The sequence below is a fragment of the Coffea arabica genome, chromosome 5c (assembly GCF_036785885.1).
Source record: "Coffea arabica cultivar ET-39 chromosome 5c, Coffea Arabica ET-39 HiFi, whole genome shotgun sequence".
Lineage (NCBI taxonomy): Eukaryota > Viridiplantae > Streptophyta > Magnoliopsida > Gentianales > Rubiaceae > Coffea > Coffea arabica.
This window is the reverse complement of record NC_092319.1, coordinates 32,667,700-32,680,662: the sequence shown is the minus strand read 5'-3', so window position 1 is coordinate 32,680,662 and position 12,963 is coordinate 32,667,700. Positions and strand designations below refer to the sequence as shown.

General features: G+C 38.5%; 2 long non-coding RNA genes across 2 annotated transcripts; both read right to left on the bottom strand.

Moving 5' to 3' along the window:
• Nucleotides 1–3,719: 3,719 nt before the first annotated feature.
• On the bottom strand, nucleotides 3,720–4,738 carry LOC140007500 (uncharacterized). Its single transcript, XR_011814814.1, has 2 exons — nucleotides 4,669–4,738; nucleotides 3,720–3,885 (listed from the first exon to the last, which is right to left on the bottom strand). It is a non-coding gene; the product is annotated as an uncharacterized lncRNA (long non-coding RNA).
• Nucleotides 4,739–10,121: 5,383 nt separating this feature from the next.
• LOC140007499 (uncharacterized) lies at nucleotides 10,122–11,140 on the bottom strand. Its single transcript, XR_011814813.1, has 2 exons — nucleotides 11,071–11,140; nucleotides 10,122–10,287 (listed from the first exon to the last, which is right to left on the bottom strand). It is a non-coding gene; the product is annotated as an uncharacterized lncRNA (long non-coding RNA).
• Nucleotides 11,141–12,963: the final 1,823 nt, after the last annotated feature.

The following is a 12,963-nucleotide window of genomic DNA, read 5'->3' as shown; positions in this document are numbered from 1 at the left end:
AAGAAAACCGTGAAGCTCCTCCCTTTTTCAGCCTAAGTTGTTGTCCGAGTGAAAAGCTAAACGAATGTGAAGTTTGGTGAGAATCTATGGAAGTTTTGGTAGTGATTTGGTGAATTTGTAGAAGGAAATGATGAAGGTTTCGGTTGTCCCTTTTTGCTGCAGTCTAGCCGTCCATGAAGCTTTGCAGAAATGAAATGAGATTGCTGGTTCCTTTGCGTACATAAGACGCTTGACGTCTAATATTTTAAATACGTCAAATCAATTACAACTAGTGCCCTATGCGCGCGTTTTGTGTTCGATTTCTCTTACGTTTGTTGCACTAGTGCACTAAACCTCTAGGACACTTATATTTATATAAATATTATTCATTCTTAATTGTCCCAAAATAATTGTCGAAAGTCCCTCAATTAAGCGCGCACGTGAAACACGTATTTCTAATTTAGGCGCAATAAAAATTGAAACCTTTGAGAAATTCTTATAACGATCTTACCACTAACTATCACTTCAATATTTAAACCTAAAATTGCCTATTTTAGAACCATTGTATATGTCTTAAATTTTTGAGTTTATTGTACTCCTAATTGGCTAAAGTTTTCAGACACGTTTTCACTTTTTCACTAAACAAGCTTCTAAGAAAATAATTTTTGAAACGAGACACTTTAAAAATATAACGAATTCTATAAAACCATATATTTAGGTCTAATAAGGATAGAAAATGATATTTGGGCAAAAATCCAAATAGATAATTAATTGAGCCAAAATTAGGGGTTTAAAAAATAATAATTTTACGAGTCCTCACGTGAATTGAGTATTAATTCTTCAATTAACCTTTCTTAATCTATTATTGATCGTTCTTAATTCTCCAATATTAATACACTCTCAATTCAAATATAGTCTCGAAAAACGTGCACTCGTTGTTCCGAACTAAACGAGTTTTCGAAAAGTGAATTTTTCCAACAAAACGCTTTTAAAAATATAAAAGAGGCGTCGTTCCATATAAATGGATTTTAAATGATCGAAATAAATAATTTGTAGAAAAATGAGTAAATAAATATTTAAACAAACTACTAATATTCGATAAAATAAAATAAAAAATTTCGGGTCCTCACATCCTCCCCTCCTTAAAAGAATTTCGTTCTCGAAATTCACACTTCGGATAATAGTCATACCCCTTAAGAGTCATGCCTTTCAAATTAATCACTAACATACACCCTCCGATCCATATATCACAATTTCTATTTACCGAATTAGTAGTCAAACTTTGATTCTATCTTATGAATCTAAGGTTTTGCAAAAAGTGTGTACGGTACTAGGTCACTGAGAACCTTAGATAGACAAATAAAAGAAAGAATCATACCTCCAATGACTTTAGTAGAATCGGAAACATGTTGATAGCCTAATGCATAAACCCTAGCTGGTGCATTAGATCGACTTCCTCCAACACTAGGCTGCTTAGCGGCTGACTTTTCAGGCCTTTGGGTACTACCGCCTTCTTTTGGTACGGTCGGGCATTTCGATATCTGGTGCTCGGTAGTACCACAATACAAGCACTTCCCTTGTTTCCTAAAACAATCATTCTCCGTATGATTGAACTTGCCACAATAACCACAAACGACTTGGGGAGCCACAGATTGACCACTTGGAGGTATCTCTCTCGATTGACCTCGTCCATTGCGATCTCCTCTTGATTGAGTCCCTTTTGGCATGTTAGATATCTCCACTCCACCCGTTCCTTTTCCCTTTTTAAAAGGTGGGGCACTCTTATCTGCCTGTCCCGAAGGGTTACTAGAAGTGCTCCTCTTCTTAGCATGAAAGTCTCTAACTTGCAGCCTGGCACTCTCGACTCTCTGTGCTTTTTCTAAAACTTCAGTGAACGTAGAGATTTGGGCTGCAGCCAAACCCTGCTGGATTTCTACATTAAGTCCCTGCACGAACCGTCTAATCCTCCTCCGTTCATTAATCACCAATTCAGGAGCGTACTAAGAAAGTTTAGTGAACTTTCCCTCGTACTCCGCTACACTAAGGGTTCCTTGTTTCAACTTGATGAATTCATCCTCCCTTTTCTCTTGGATTAAGGGCGGTAGAAATTTCTCATTAAATTCCCTTGTGAAATTCTCCCAAGTCCAAGGGGTTTGAGTTCTCTCCCATTTTCCTTTTATTATATCCCACCAAGCACGGGCTACTCTCTCAAATTGGAAAGCAGCGAAATTCACTCGCCTATCCTCAGTGTAATCTAAAGCAGCGAATATGTTGGTCATCCTTTCCAACCAATTCTCCCGCCACCTCAGGATCAGGTTCGCCAAGAAACTTAGGCGGGTTAAATTTCAAGAACCTCTCTAAGGCTCTATCCACTCCTCTTTCCTGACCCCCAGGTTGGTTAAACGGTCCAGGGTCTTGTCTATCAGCCAAACGCTCTAGGATATCAGTCATCCTATTAATGGCAGTAGCCACTTGATTACCCTCGATATTTTTCTGACCTTGGAACGGTGCAGTTGCCGATCCCTGGTCACCCCCTTGAGGTTGGGCCTGACTAGCCCCTCGCCTACGACCTCAACCACGGTCTCGACCACGGCCTCGACCACCTCTTAGTCCTTCCATGACTTAGGCGTGCCTAGTGCAAGAAATAAATAAATTATGCGATGCATAACAAAAGCAGGAACCACTCAAGAAAATATTGGAATTAACAATAATTTACATTAATTAGCATATCAAGTTCATACAATTAGCAAGTCATGGGGTAGTTACAAAAATATAGCACACAGATGCCACAAGAGTACTTTTAATCACATACGACTAAAGTAAAGTCAAGTGCCTCAAAAGTAGGCCACACAGTCATACAAAAAAAATGTAATGGCCTCAACACTAGCATCACCCCAGCTAAATCTAACTACATCAGTCAAAAGGGGCTAAATTTTTTTTTTTCGTTCATTTCCAACTCATATCAAACAATTGGATCCTATTGAATTACATAGGACCATCCATCAATCTTTCTCTATCTCTCTCTCTCTTAGGCTCAACTACATTCTACTTCTCTCTAGTGAATATTGTCCCATACTCAGTTAAAATATTCTGCGCCAGATGGCTCATTTCTCTTACTATATGAACTGGACATCCGTTGACCTCCTGCACTTGTTCTTACAAAACATTAGTCCGTTCTTGTTCTTCGCAAATGGAGATCTTAAGTTTTTAGCATTGCCCTCAACTCTTAATTACTCGGGTACAAGAATTCGAAATAAGATAATTCACATCTCGAGCTGGCCAGTCCCAAGAGTAAATCACCATATTTAAGATTCCTACCCAACATACATATCTAGTCTTTCCCCAAGTATTACGATAAAATATTTATACCTATCACATTCATGATTCACAGCTTACACTCTAAAAGAGTACTTAAGCCTTTACTCATTCATATGATAAGGACCATAATACCATTTGGCCCAATCTCACCCCGCAATTACCACGCGAAGCGGCTCTGATTTTTTTTTTCTACAAGTGGTCACTTAACTTTCAAACCAGTCCCACAGTCCGGAATTCTAAACTTCAAACTTAGAATACACTACAAAGATCTGAAGCCTAAATTCTGATACCAACTGTGACGCCCCCAACTTCTCCCAAAGGCGAACCCAAGGGTATCCGCGGAACGCCTGCCCAGCTCTCGCCAGGACTCAAGACAAATCAAATCGAACTTAACGATACATACCAAATACTACGAGTCAAAATAAAGAAAAGTCGCTTCCTTAACTAAATATTTAAATCTTACATCATGTTCACAAAAGATACATCAAGTTCCAAAATGCAACCATTAAAAGTCGACTACACATTTACAGCCCCGATTCCAATCAAAAGTATAATCTAGTCGGCTTTACCAAAATCTTCCAATCCAACCTGTTAAGAAAAACAAACTAATAGGATGAGCCAATACTCAGTGAGGCCAAGAAAACACACATGCAAACACATAATCCAAGTAGCAACAACAATTACATTGTAGGTAAGGCTATCAAATTCGAATAATTCACATTTCGAATAGGAAAAATAAACAGAAACAATTCAAGGATACTGTAGCTCTCAGGAGCTAAATTCCACGTAGTCGAGTCGAAATCTTGATCACATCTCACGTTGACACTCCGTCAACCACATAAGTATCAAATCCGTAGATACACCACTTTTCTTCGAATCCCGTCACCGTTACACCCCCTTACCGGGCCCGCTCATCAAAGTTTTTGATAATACTCGAGTATATCATGGCAATACTGCACGAGTAATGCCGAGCAAGATCTCTCCAATAGATCATGCTCTACGAATATCTCATGGTTTGCTAAGCTTATCGACCAAGCCCATGCTGGCTCGATTCGCAAAGTTAGCCAACGAGTTTTGGGCGTCCCCCGAATATGAATACGAATACGAATATAAGTCAATGAGCAACGCTCAAATCGACGATTCCAAATAGGAATCACAAATACGGATCACATATACGAATCACAAGTACAAATCACATCCACATTACCATGTACAAGTTGGATACGAATTCACATAGCAAAATTCGAATATAATTTCATTTGAAAGAGAACGAGTGCGATAAAGTACACTCTCGTCTCAAAATTTCAAATTTTCATAACGGATAAGAAACAGATAACCACTTAACAACAAGTTCATGCACTTGACACTCACAGTGATTCAAGTAGCGAGTTCAAATGATGATTTAGGCGTCTCCCGTGAGATCCTCTGGAAGGTCCTCTTGAGCGCCTGAGCATTTAATAGTGAATTATCATTCACACATTCCAATTATCAAGGAAGATCGTGCACTACTACAATCTGGGGAAATTTCATGAAAATGAACCTCAATTACTAGTAAATCGAGGTTCAAGTGGAGTTTCTTAATGTACAAGAGCAATCGAGTTTTGTTATCTTGGAAATCAAGCATAAACGTTCAAGTATTATCGAAGGAATAAGGAATACTTGAAAAACTCCATTTCCTTGAAATTCAGAAAATTTCAGTTTTGATACGATATTTTGAAAAAAATCGTATCTCAGATTCCACATGTCGAAAATTGGAAAACTTGGTATCGTTGGAAACCTCTTCCAAAGTACTAAAAGTTCTTAGAAGACATTTTTCCATGAATCTAAGTGGAAGGTGTTCAAAAATGAGCTTAAAGTTGCTGTTCCAAATCACCCAAGATTGAGCTGGGGTTGGTTTTTCGCTAATTTTGAAAATTTAGCAGAATTCACTCGTTGCAAACCAGCCCTTGAAATTTGTAGCTCAATTAGAGGTGCAACTAAGGTTTAGGACAGAACAAGCGGATCAAGAATCAGAGTTTCGAGCACCAAGATATGGTAGCTCAAAGTTGGGTAAATTTCAAGACTGTTAACAAATTTCCAGATTTGGTTCTGACTTTGGACATTTAGTTAAGTGTCGAAACGGACTTGGATTGATACCAAATTTTGCAGTATAATACTCCTATATGAAGGGTATCTCTCCATCAAATTTTGTGAAAAAATACCTTCGGAAAGGTGGTTAATCAATCAACCAAAGTTTGGAAAATCCTTAAGGCAATCTGTCCAAAGCTAAGGTTTTCAAAAACGAGGCAGTTGCCGTGTATTGATCATAACTCCCTCAATTTAACTCGGAATTGGAAATGGTTGATAGTGTTAGAAAATACATTCACAGGGCTAAAATTTCACAGAAGAAATCGTTACAAGTTTCAGCATGCAACTGGTTCGAAATTAAGCCTAAATTTGCAGCATCATCAAATCATTTCGGCAGAACGGAGAAACAGGACAGTCGACTTCAGATGAATGGTGTGGCTCACACACATGAAACCAGAATGTGCGCTATACACCGTTGGAAATATAGGAACGTCTAGTTTCAAATGCCGCTAACGGCACTTGATTTCGACGTCGGAGTACGGAGTTATGGACGAAACACGAACACTGGTCTGGTTACGACGGCAACCGTTTTCCCAGATTACTAGTTTTGGAAATAAATTCGTTTGACCCACCAAAACTCAGTATTTTTCAACGAAAATTTGTACACAACTGCTACAACATGTAAACAACATAATCAGGCCATTAAATCTTCAATTTCTGCATTAAAATGACCGAACAGAACAGGGGTAAAATGGGAACTTTTTGCTTCAAGAGTTCAACAACGTTTCTGGCCACAATACACCTTTAATCTACTTCCTTAAGCTCTAATTCAGCAATAAAACCATCATCAAACATCATCACAGCCATCAACCCAAAGTGGGAGTTCATAGAGCCCACATTTCCAACAATACAAGCTACTACAGTGAAGATTCCAACTCAAATGCATAGATAAACTTCCATAAGACAAGTTTAAGGTGATTGATTACTACCTACTTTGATGACTGGTTAGGACAGAAGTTTCGGCCCCTTTGAAGCTTGAAGAAAACCGTGAAGCTCCTCCCTTTTTCAGCCTAAGTTGTTGTCCGAGTGAAAAGCTAAACGAATGTGAAGTTTGGTGAGAATCTATGGAAGTTTTGGTAGTGATTTGGTGAATTTGTAGAAGGAAATGATGAAGGTTTCGGTTGTCCCTTTTTGCTGCAGTCTAGCCGTCCATGAAGCTTTGCAGAAATGAAATGAGATTGCTGGTTCCTTTGCGTACATAAGACGCTTGACGTCTAATATTTTAAATACGTCAAATCAATTACAACTAGTGCCCTATGCGCGCGTTTTGTGTTCGATTTCTCTTACGTTTGTTGCACTAGTGCACTAAACCTCTAGGACACTTATATTTATATAAATATTATTCATTCTTAATTGTCCCAAAATAATTGTCGAAAGTCCCTCAATTAAGCGCGCACGTGAAACACGTATTTCTAATTTAGGCGCAATAAAAATTGAAACCTTTGAGAAATTCTTATAACGATCTTACCACTAACTATCACTTCAATATTTAAACCTAAAATTGCCTATTTTAGAACCATTGTATATGTCTTAAATTTTTGAGTTTATTGTACTCCTAATTGGCTAAAGTTTTCAGACACGTTTTCACTTTTTCACTAAACAAGCTTCTAAGAAAATAATTTTTGAAACGAGACACTTTAAAAATATAACGAATTCTATAAAACCATATATTTAGGTCTAATAAGGATAGAAAATGATATTTGGGCAAAAATCCAAATAGATAATTAATTGAGCCAAAATTAGGGGTTTAAAAAATAATAATTTTACGAGTCCTCACGTGAATTGAGTATTAATTCTTCAATTAACCTTTCTTAATCTATTATTGATCGTTCTTAATTCTCCAATATTAATACACTCTCAATTCAAATATAGTCTCGAAAAACGTGCACTCGTTGTTCCGAACTAAACGAGTTTTCGAAAAGTGAATTTTTCCAACAAAACGCTTTTAAAAATATAAAAGAGGCGTCGTTCCATATAAATGGATTTTAAATGATCGAAATAAATAATTTGTAGAAAAATGAGTAAATAAATATTTAAACAAACTACTAATATTCGATAAAATAAAATAAAAAATTTCGGGTCCTCACATCCTCCCCTCCTTAAAAGAATTTCGTTCTCGAAATTCACACTTCGGATAATAGTCATACCCCTTAAGAGTCATGCCTTTCAAATTAATCACTAACATACACCCTCCGATCCATATATCACAATTTCTATTTACCGAATTAGTAGTCAAACTTTGATTCTATCTTATGAATCTAAGGTTTTGCAAAAAGTGTGTACGGTACTAGGTCACTGAGAACCTTAGATAGACAAATAAAAGAAAGAATCATACCTCCAATGACTTTAGTAGAATCGGAAACATGTTGATAGCCTAATGCATAAACCCTAGCTGGTGCATTAGATCGACTTCCTCCAACACTAGGCTGCTTAGCGGCTGACTTTTCAGGCCTTTGGGTACTACCGCCTTCTTTTGGTACGGTCGGGCATTTCGATATCTGGTGCTCGGTAGTACCACAATACAAGCACTTCCCTTGTTTCCTAAAACAATCATTCTCCGTATGATTGAACTTGCCACAATAACCACAAACGACTTGGGGAGCCACAGATTGACCACTTGGAGGTATCTCTCTCGATTGACCTCGTCCATTGCGATCTCCTCTTGATTGAGTCCCTTTTGGCATGTTAGATATCTCCACTCCACCCGTTCCTTTTCCCTTTTTAAAAGGTGGGGCACTCTTATCTGCCTGTCCCGAAGGGTTACTAGAAGTGCTCCTCTTCTTAGCATGAAAGTCTCTAACTTGCAGCCTGGCACTCTCGACTCTCTGTGCTTTTTCTAAAACTTCAGTGAACGTAGAGATTTGGGCTGCAGCCAAACCCTGCTGGATTTCTACATTAAGTCCCTGCACGAACCGTCTAATCCTCCTCCGTTCATTAATCACCAATTCAGGAGCGTACTAAGAAAGTTTAGTGAACTTTCCCTCGTACTCCGCTACACTAAGGGTTCCTTGTTTCAACTTGATGAATTCATCCTCCCTTTTCTCTTGGATTAAGGGCGGTAGAAATTTCTCATTAAATTCCCTTGTGAAATTCTCCCAAGTCCAAGGGGTTTGAGTTCTCTCCCATTTTCCTTTTATTATATCCCACCAAGCACGGGCTACTCTCTCAAATTGGAAAGCAGCGAAATTCACTCGCCTATCCTCAGTGTAATCTAAAGCAGCGAATATGTTGGTCATCCTTTCCAACCAATTCTCCCGCCACCTCAGGATCAGGTTCGCCAAGAAACTTAGGCGGGTTAAATTTCAAGAACCTCTCTAAGGCTCTATCCACTCCTCTTTCCTGACCCCCAGGTTGGTTAAACGGTCCAGGGTCTTGTCTATCAGCCAAACGCTCTAGGATATCAGTCATCCTATTAATGGCAGTAGCCACTTGATTACCCTCGATATTTTTCTGACCTTGGAACGGTGCAGTTGCCGATCCCTGGTCACCCCCTTGAGGTTGGGCCTGACTAGCCCCTCGCCTACGACCTCAACCACGGTCTCGACCACGGCCTCGACCACCTCTTAGTCCTTCCATGACTTAGGCGTGCCTAGTGCAAGAAATAAATAAATTATGCGATGCATAACAAAAGCAGGAACCACTCAAGAAAATATTGGAATTAACAATAATTTACATTAATTAGCATATCAAGTTCATACAATTAGCAAGTCATGGGGTAGTTACAAAAATATAGCACACAGATGCCACAAGAGTACTTTTAATCACATACGACTAAAGTAAAGTCAAGTGCCTCAAAAGTAGGCCACACAGTCATACAAAAAAAATGTAATGGCCTCAACACTAGCATCACCCCAGCTAAATCTAACTACATCAGTCAAAAGGGGCTAAATTTTTTTTTTTCGTTCATTTCCAACTCATATCAAACAATTGGATCCTATTGAATTACATAGGACCATCCATCAATCTTTCTCTATCTCTCTCTCTCTTAGGCTCAACTACATTCTACTTCTCTCTAGTGAATATTGTCCCATACTCAGTTAAAATATTCTGCGCCAGATGGCTCATTTCTCTTACTATATGAACTGGACATCCGTTGACCTCCTGCACTTGTTCTTACAAAACATTAGTCCGTTCTTGTTCTTCGCAAATGGAGATCTTAAGTTTTTAGCATTGCCCTCAACTCTTAATTACTCGGGTACAAGAATTCGAAATAAGATAATTCACATCTCGAGCTGGCCAGTCCCAAGAGTAAATCACCATATTTAAGATTCCTACCCAACATACATATCTAGTCTTTCCCCAAGTATTACGATAAAATATTTATACCTATCACATTCATGATTCACAGCTTACACTCTAAAAGAGTACTTAAGCCTTTACTCATTCATATGATAAGGACCATAATACCATTTGGCCCAATCTCACCCCGCAATTACCACGCGAAGCGGCTCTGATTTTTTTTTTCTACAAGTGGTCACTTAACTTTCAAACCAGTCCCACAGTCCGGAATTCTAAACTTCAAACTTAGAATACACTACAAAGATCTGAAGCCTAAATTCTGATACCAACTGTGACGCCCCCAACTTCTCCCAAAGGCGAACCCAAGGGTATCCGCGGAACGCCTGCCCAGCTCTCGCCAGGACTCAAGACAAATCAAATCGAACTTAACGATACATACCAAATACTACGAGTCAAAATAAAGAAAAGTCGCTTCCTTAACTAAATATTTAAATCTTACATCATGTTCACAAAAGATACATCAAGTTCCAAAATGCAACCATTAAAAGTCGACTACACATTTACAGCCCCGATTCCAATCAAAAGTATAATCTAGTCGGCTTTACCAAAATCTTCCAATCCAACCTGTTAAGAAAAACAAACTAATAGGATGAGCCAATACTCAGTGAGGCCAAGAAAACACACATGCAAACACATAATCCAAGTAGCAACAACAATTACATTGTAGGTAAGGCTATCAAATTCGAATAATTCACATTTCGAATAGGAAAAATAAACAGAAACAATTCAAGGATACTGTAGCTCTCAGGAGCTAAATTCCACGTAGTCGAGTCGAAATCTTGATCACATCTCACGTTGACACTCCGTCAACCACATAAGTATCAAATCCGTAGATACACCACTTTTCTTCGAATCCCGTCACCGTTACACCCCCTTACCGGGCCCGCTCATCAAAGTTTTTGATAATACTCGAGTATATCATGGCAATACTGCACGAGTAATGCCGAGCAAGATCTCTCCAATAGATCATGCTCTACGAATATCTCATGGTTTGCTAAGCTTATCGACCAAGCCCATGCTGGCTCGATTCGCAAAGTTAGCCAACGAGTTTTGGGCGTCCCCCGAATATGAATACGAATACGAATATAAGTCAATGAGCAACGCTCAAATCGACGATTCCAAATAGGAATCACAAATACGGATCACATATACGAATCACAAGTACAAATCACATCCACATTACCATGTACAAGTTGGATACGAATTCACATAGCAAAATTCGAATATAATTTCATTTGAAAGAGAACGAGTGCGATAAAGTACACTCTCGTCTCAAAATTTCAAATTTTCATAACGGATAAGAAACAGATAACCACTTAACAACAAGTTCATGCACTTGACACTCACAGTGATTCAAGTAGCGAGTTCAAATGATGATTTAGGCGTCTCCCGTGAGATCCTCTGGAAGGTCCTCTTGAGCGCCTGAGCATTTAATAGTGAATTATCATTCACACATTCCAATTATCAAGGAAGATCGTGCACTACTACAATCTGGGGAAATTTCATGAAAATGAACCTCAATTACTAGTAAATCGAGGTTCAAGTGGAGTTTCTTAATGTACAAGAGCAATCGAGTTTTGTTATCTTGGAAATCAAGCATAAACGTTCAAGTATTATCGAAGGAATAAGGAATACTTGAAAAACTCCATTTCCTTGAAATTCAGAAAATTTCAGTTTTGATACGATATTTTGAAAAAAATCGTATCTCAGATTCCACATGTCGAAAATTGGAAAACTTGGTATCGTTGGAAACCTCTTCCAAAGTACTAAAAGTTCTTAGAAGACATTTTTCCATGAATCTAAGTGGAAGGTGTTCAAAAATGAGCTTAAAGTTGCTGTTCCAAATCACCCAAGATTGAGCTGGGGTTGGTTTTTCGCTAATTTTGAAAATTTAGCAGAATTCACTCGTTGCAAACCAGCCCTTGAAATTTGTAGCTCAATTAGAGGTGCAACTAAGGTTTAGGACAGAACAAGCGGATCAAGAATCAGAGTTTCGAGCACCAAGATATGGTAGCTCAAAGTTGGGTAAATTTCAAGACTGTTAACAAATTTCCAGATTTGGTTCTGACTTTGGACATTTAGTTAAGTGTCGAAACGGACTTGGATTGATACCAAATTTTGCAGTATAATACTCCTATATGAAGGGTATCTCTCCATCAAATTTTGTGAAAAAATACCTTCGGAAAGGTGGTTAATCAATCAACCAAAGTTTGGAAAATCCTTAAGGCAATCTGTCCAAAGCTAAGGTTTTCAAAAACGAGGCAGTTGCCGTGTATTGATCATAACTCCCTCAATTTAACTCGGAATTGGAAATGGTTGATAGTGTTAGAAAATACATTCACAGGGCTAAAATTTCACAGAAGAAATCGTTACAAGTTTCAGCATGCAACTGGTTCGAAATTAAGCCTAAATTTGCAGCATCATCAAATCATTTCGGCAGAACGGAGAAACAGGACAGTCGACTTCAGATGAATGGTGTGGCTCACACACATGAAACCAGAATGTGCGCTATACACCGTTGGAAATATAGGAACGTCTAGTTTCAAATGCCGCTAACGGCACTTGATTTCGACGTCGGAGTACGGAGTTATGGACGAAACACGAACACTGGTCTGGTTACGACGGCAACCGTTTTCCCAGATTACTAGTTTTGGAAATAAATTCGTTTGACCCACCAAAACTCAGTATTTTTCAACGAAAATTTGTACACAACTGCTACAACATGTAAACAACATAATCAGGCCATTAAATCTTCAATTTCTGCATTAAAATGACCGAACAGAACAGGGGTAAAATGGGAACTTTTTGCTTCAAGAGTTCAACAACGTTTCTGGCCACAATACACCTTTAATCTACTTCCTTAAGCTCTAATTCAGCAATAAAACCATCATCAAACATCATCACAGCCATCAACCCAAAGTGGGAGTTCATAGAGCCCACATTTCCAACAATACAAGCTACTACAGTGAAGATTCCAACTCAAATGCATAGATAAACTTCCATAAGACAAGTTTAAGGTGATTGATTACTACCTACTTTGATGACTGGTTAGGACAGAAGTTTCGGCCCCTTTGAAGCTTGAAGAAAACCGTGAAGCTCCTCCCTTTTTCAGCCTAAGTTGTTGTCCGAGTGAAAAGCTAAACGAATGTGAAGTTTGGTGAGAATCTATGGAAGTTTTGGTAGTGATTTGGTGAATTTGTAGAAGGAAATGATGAAGGTTTCGGTTGTCCCTTTTTGCTG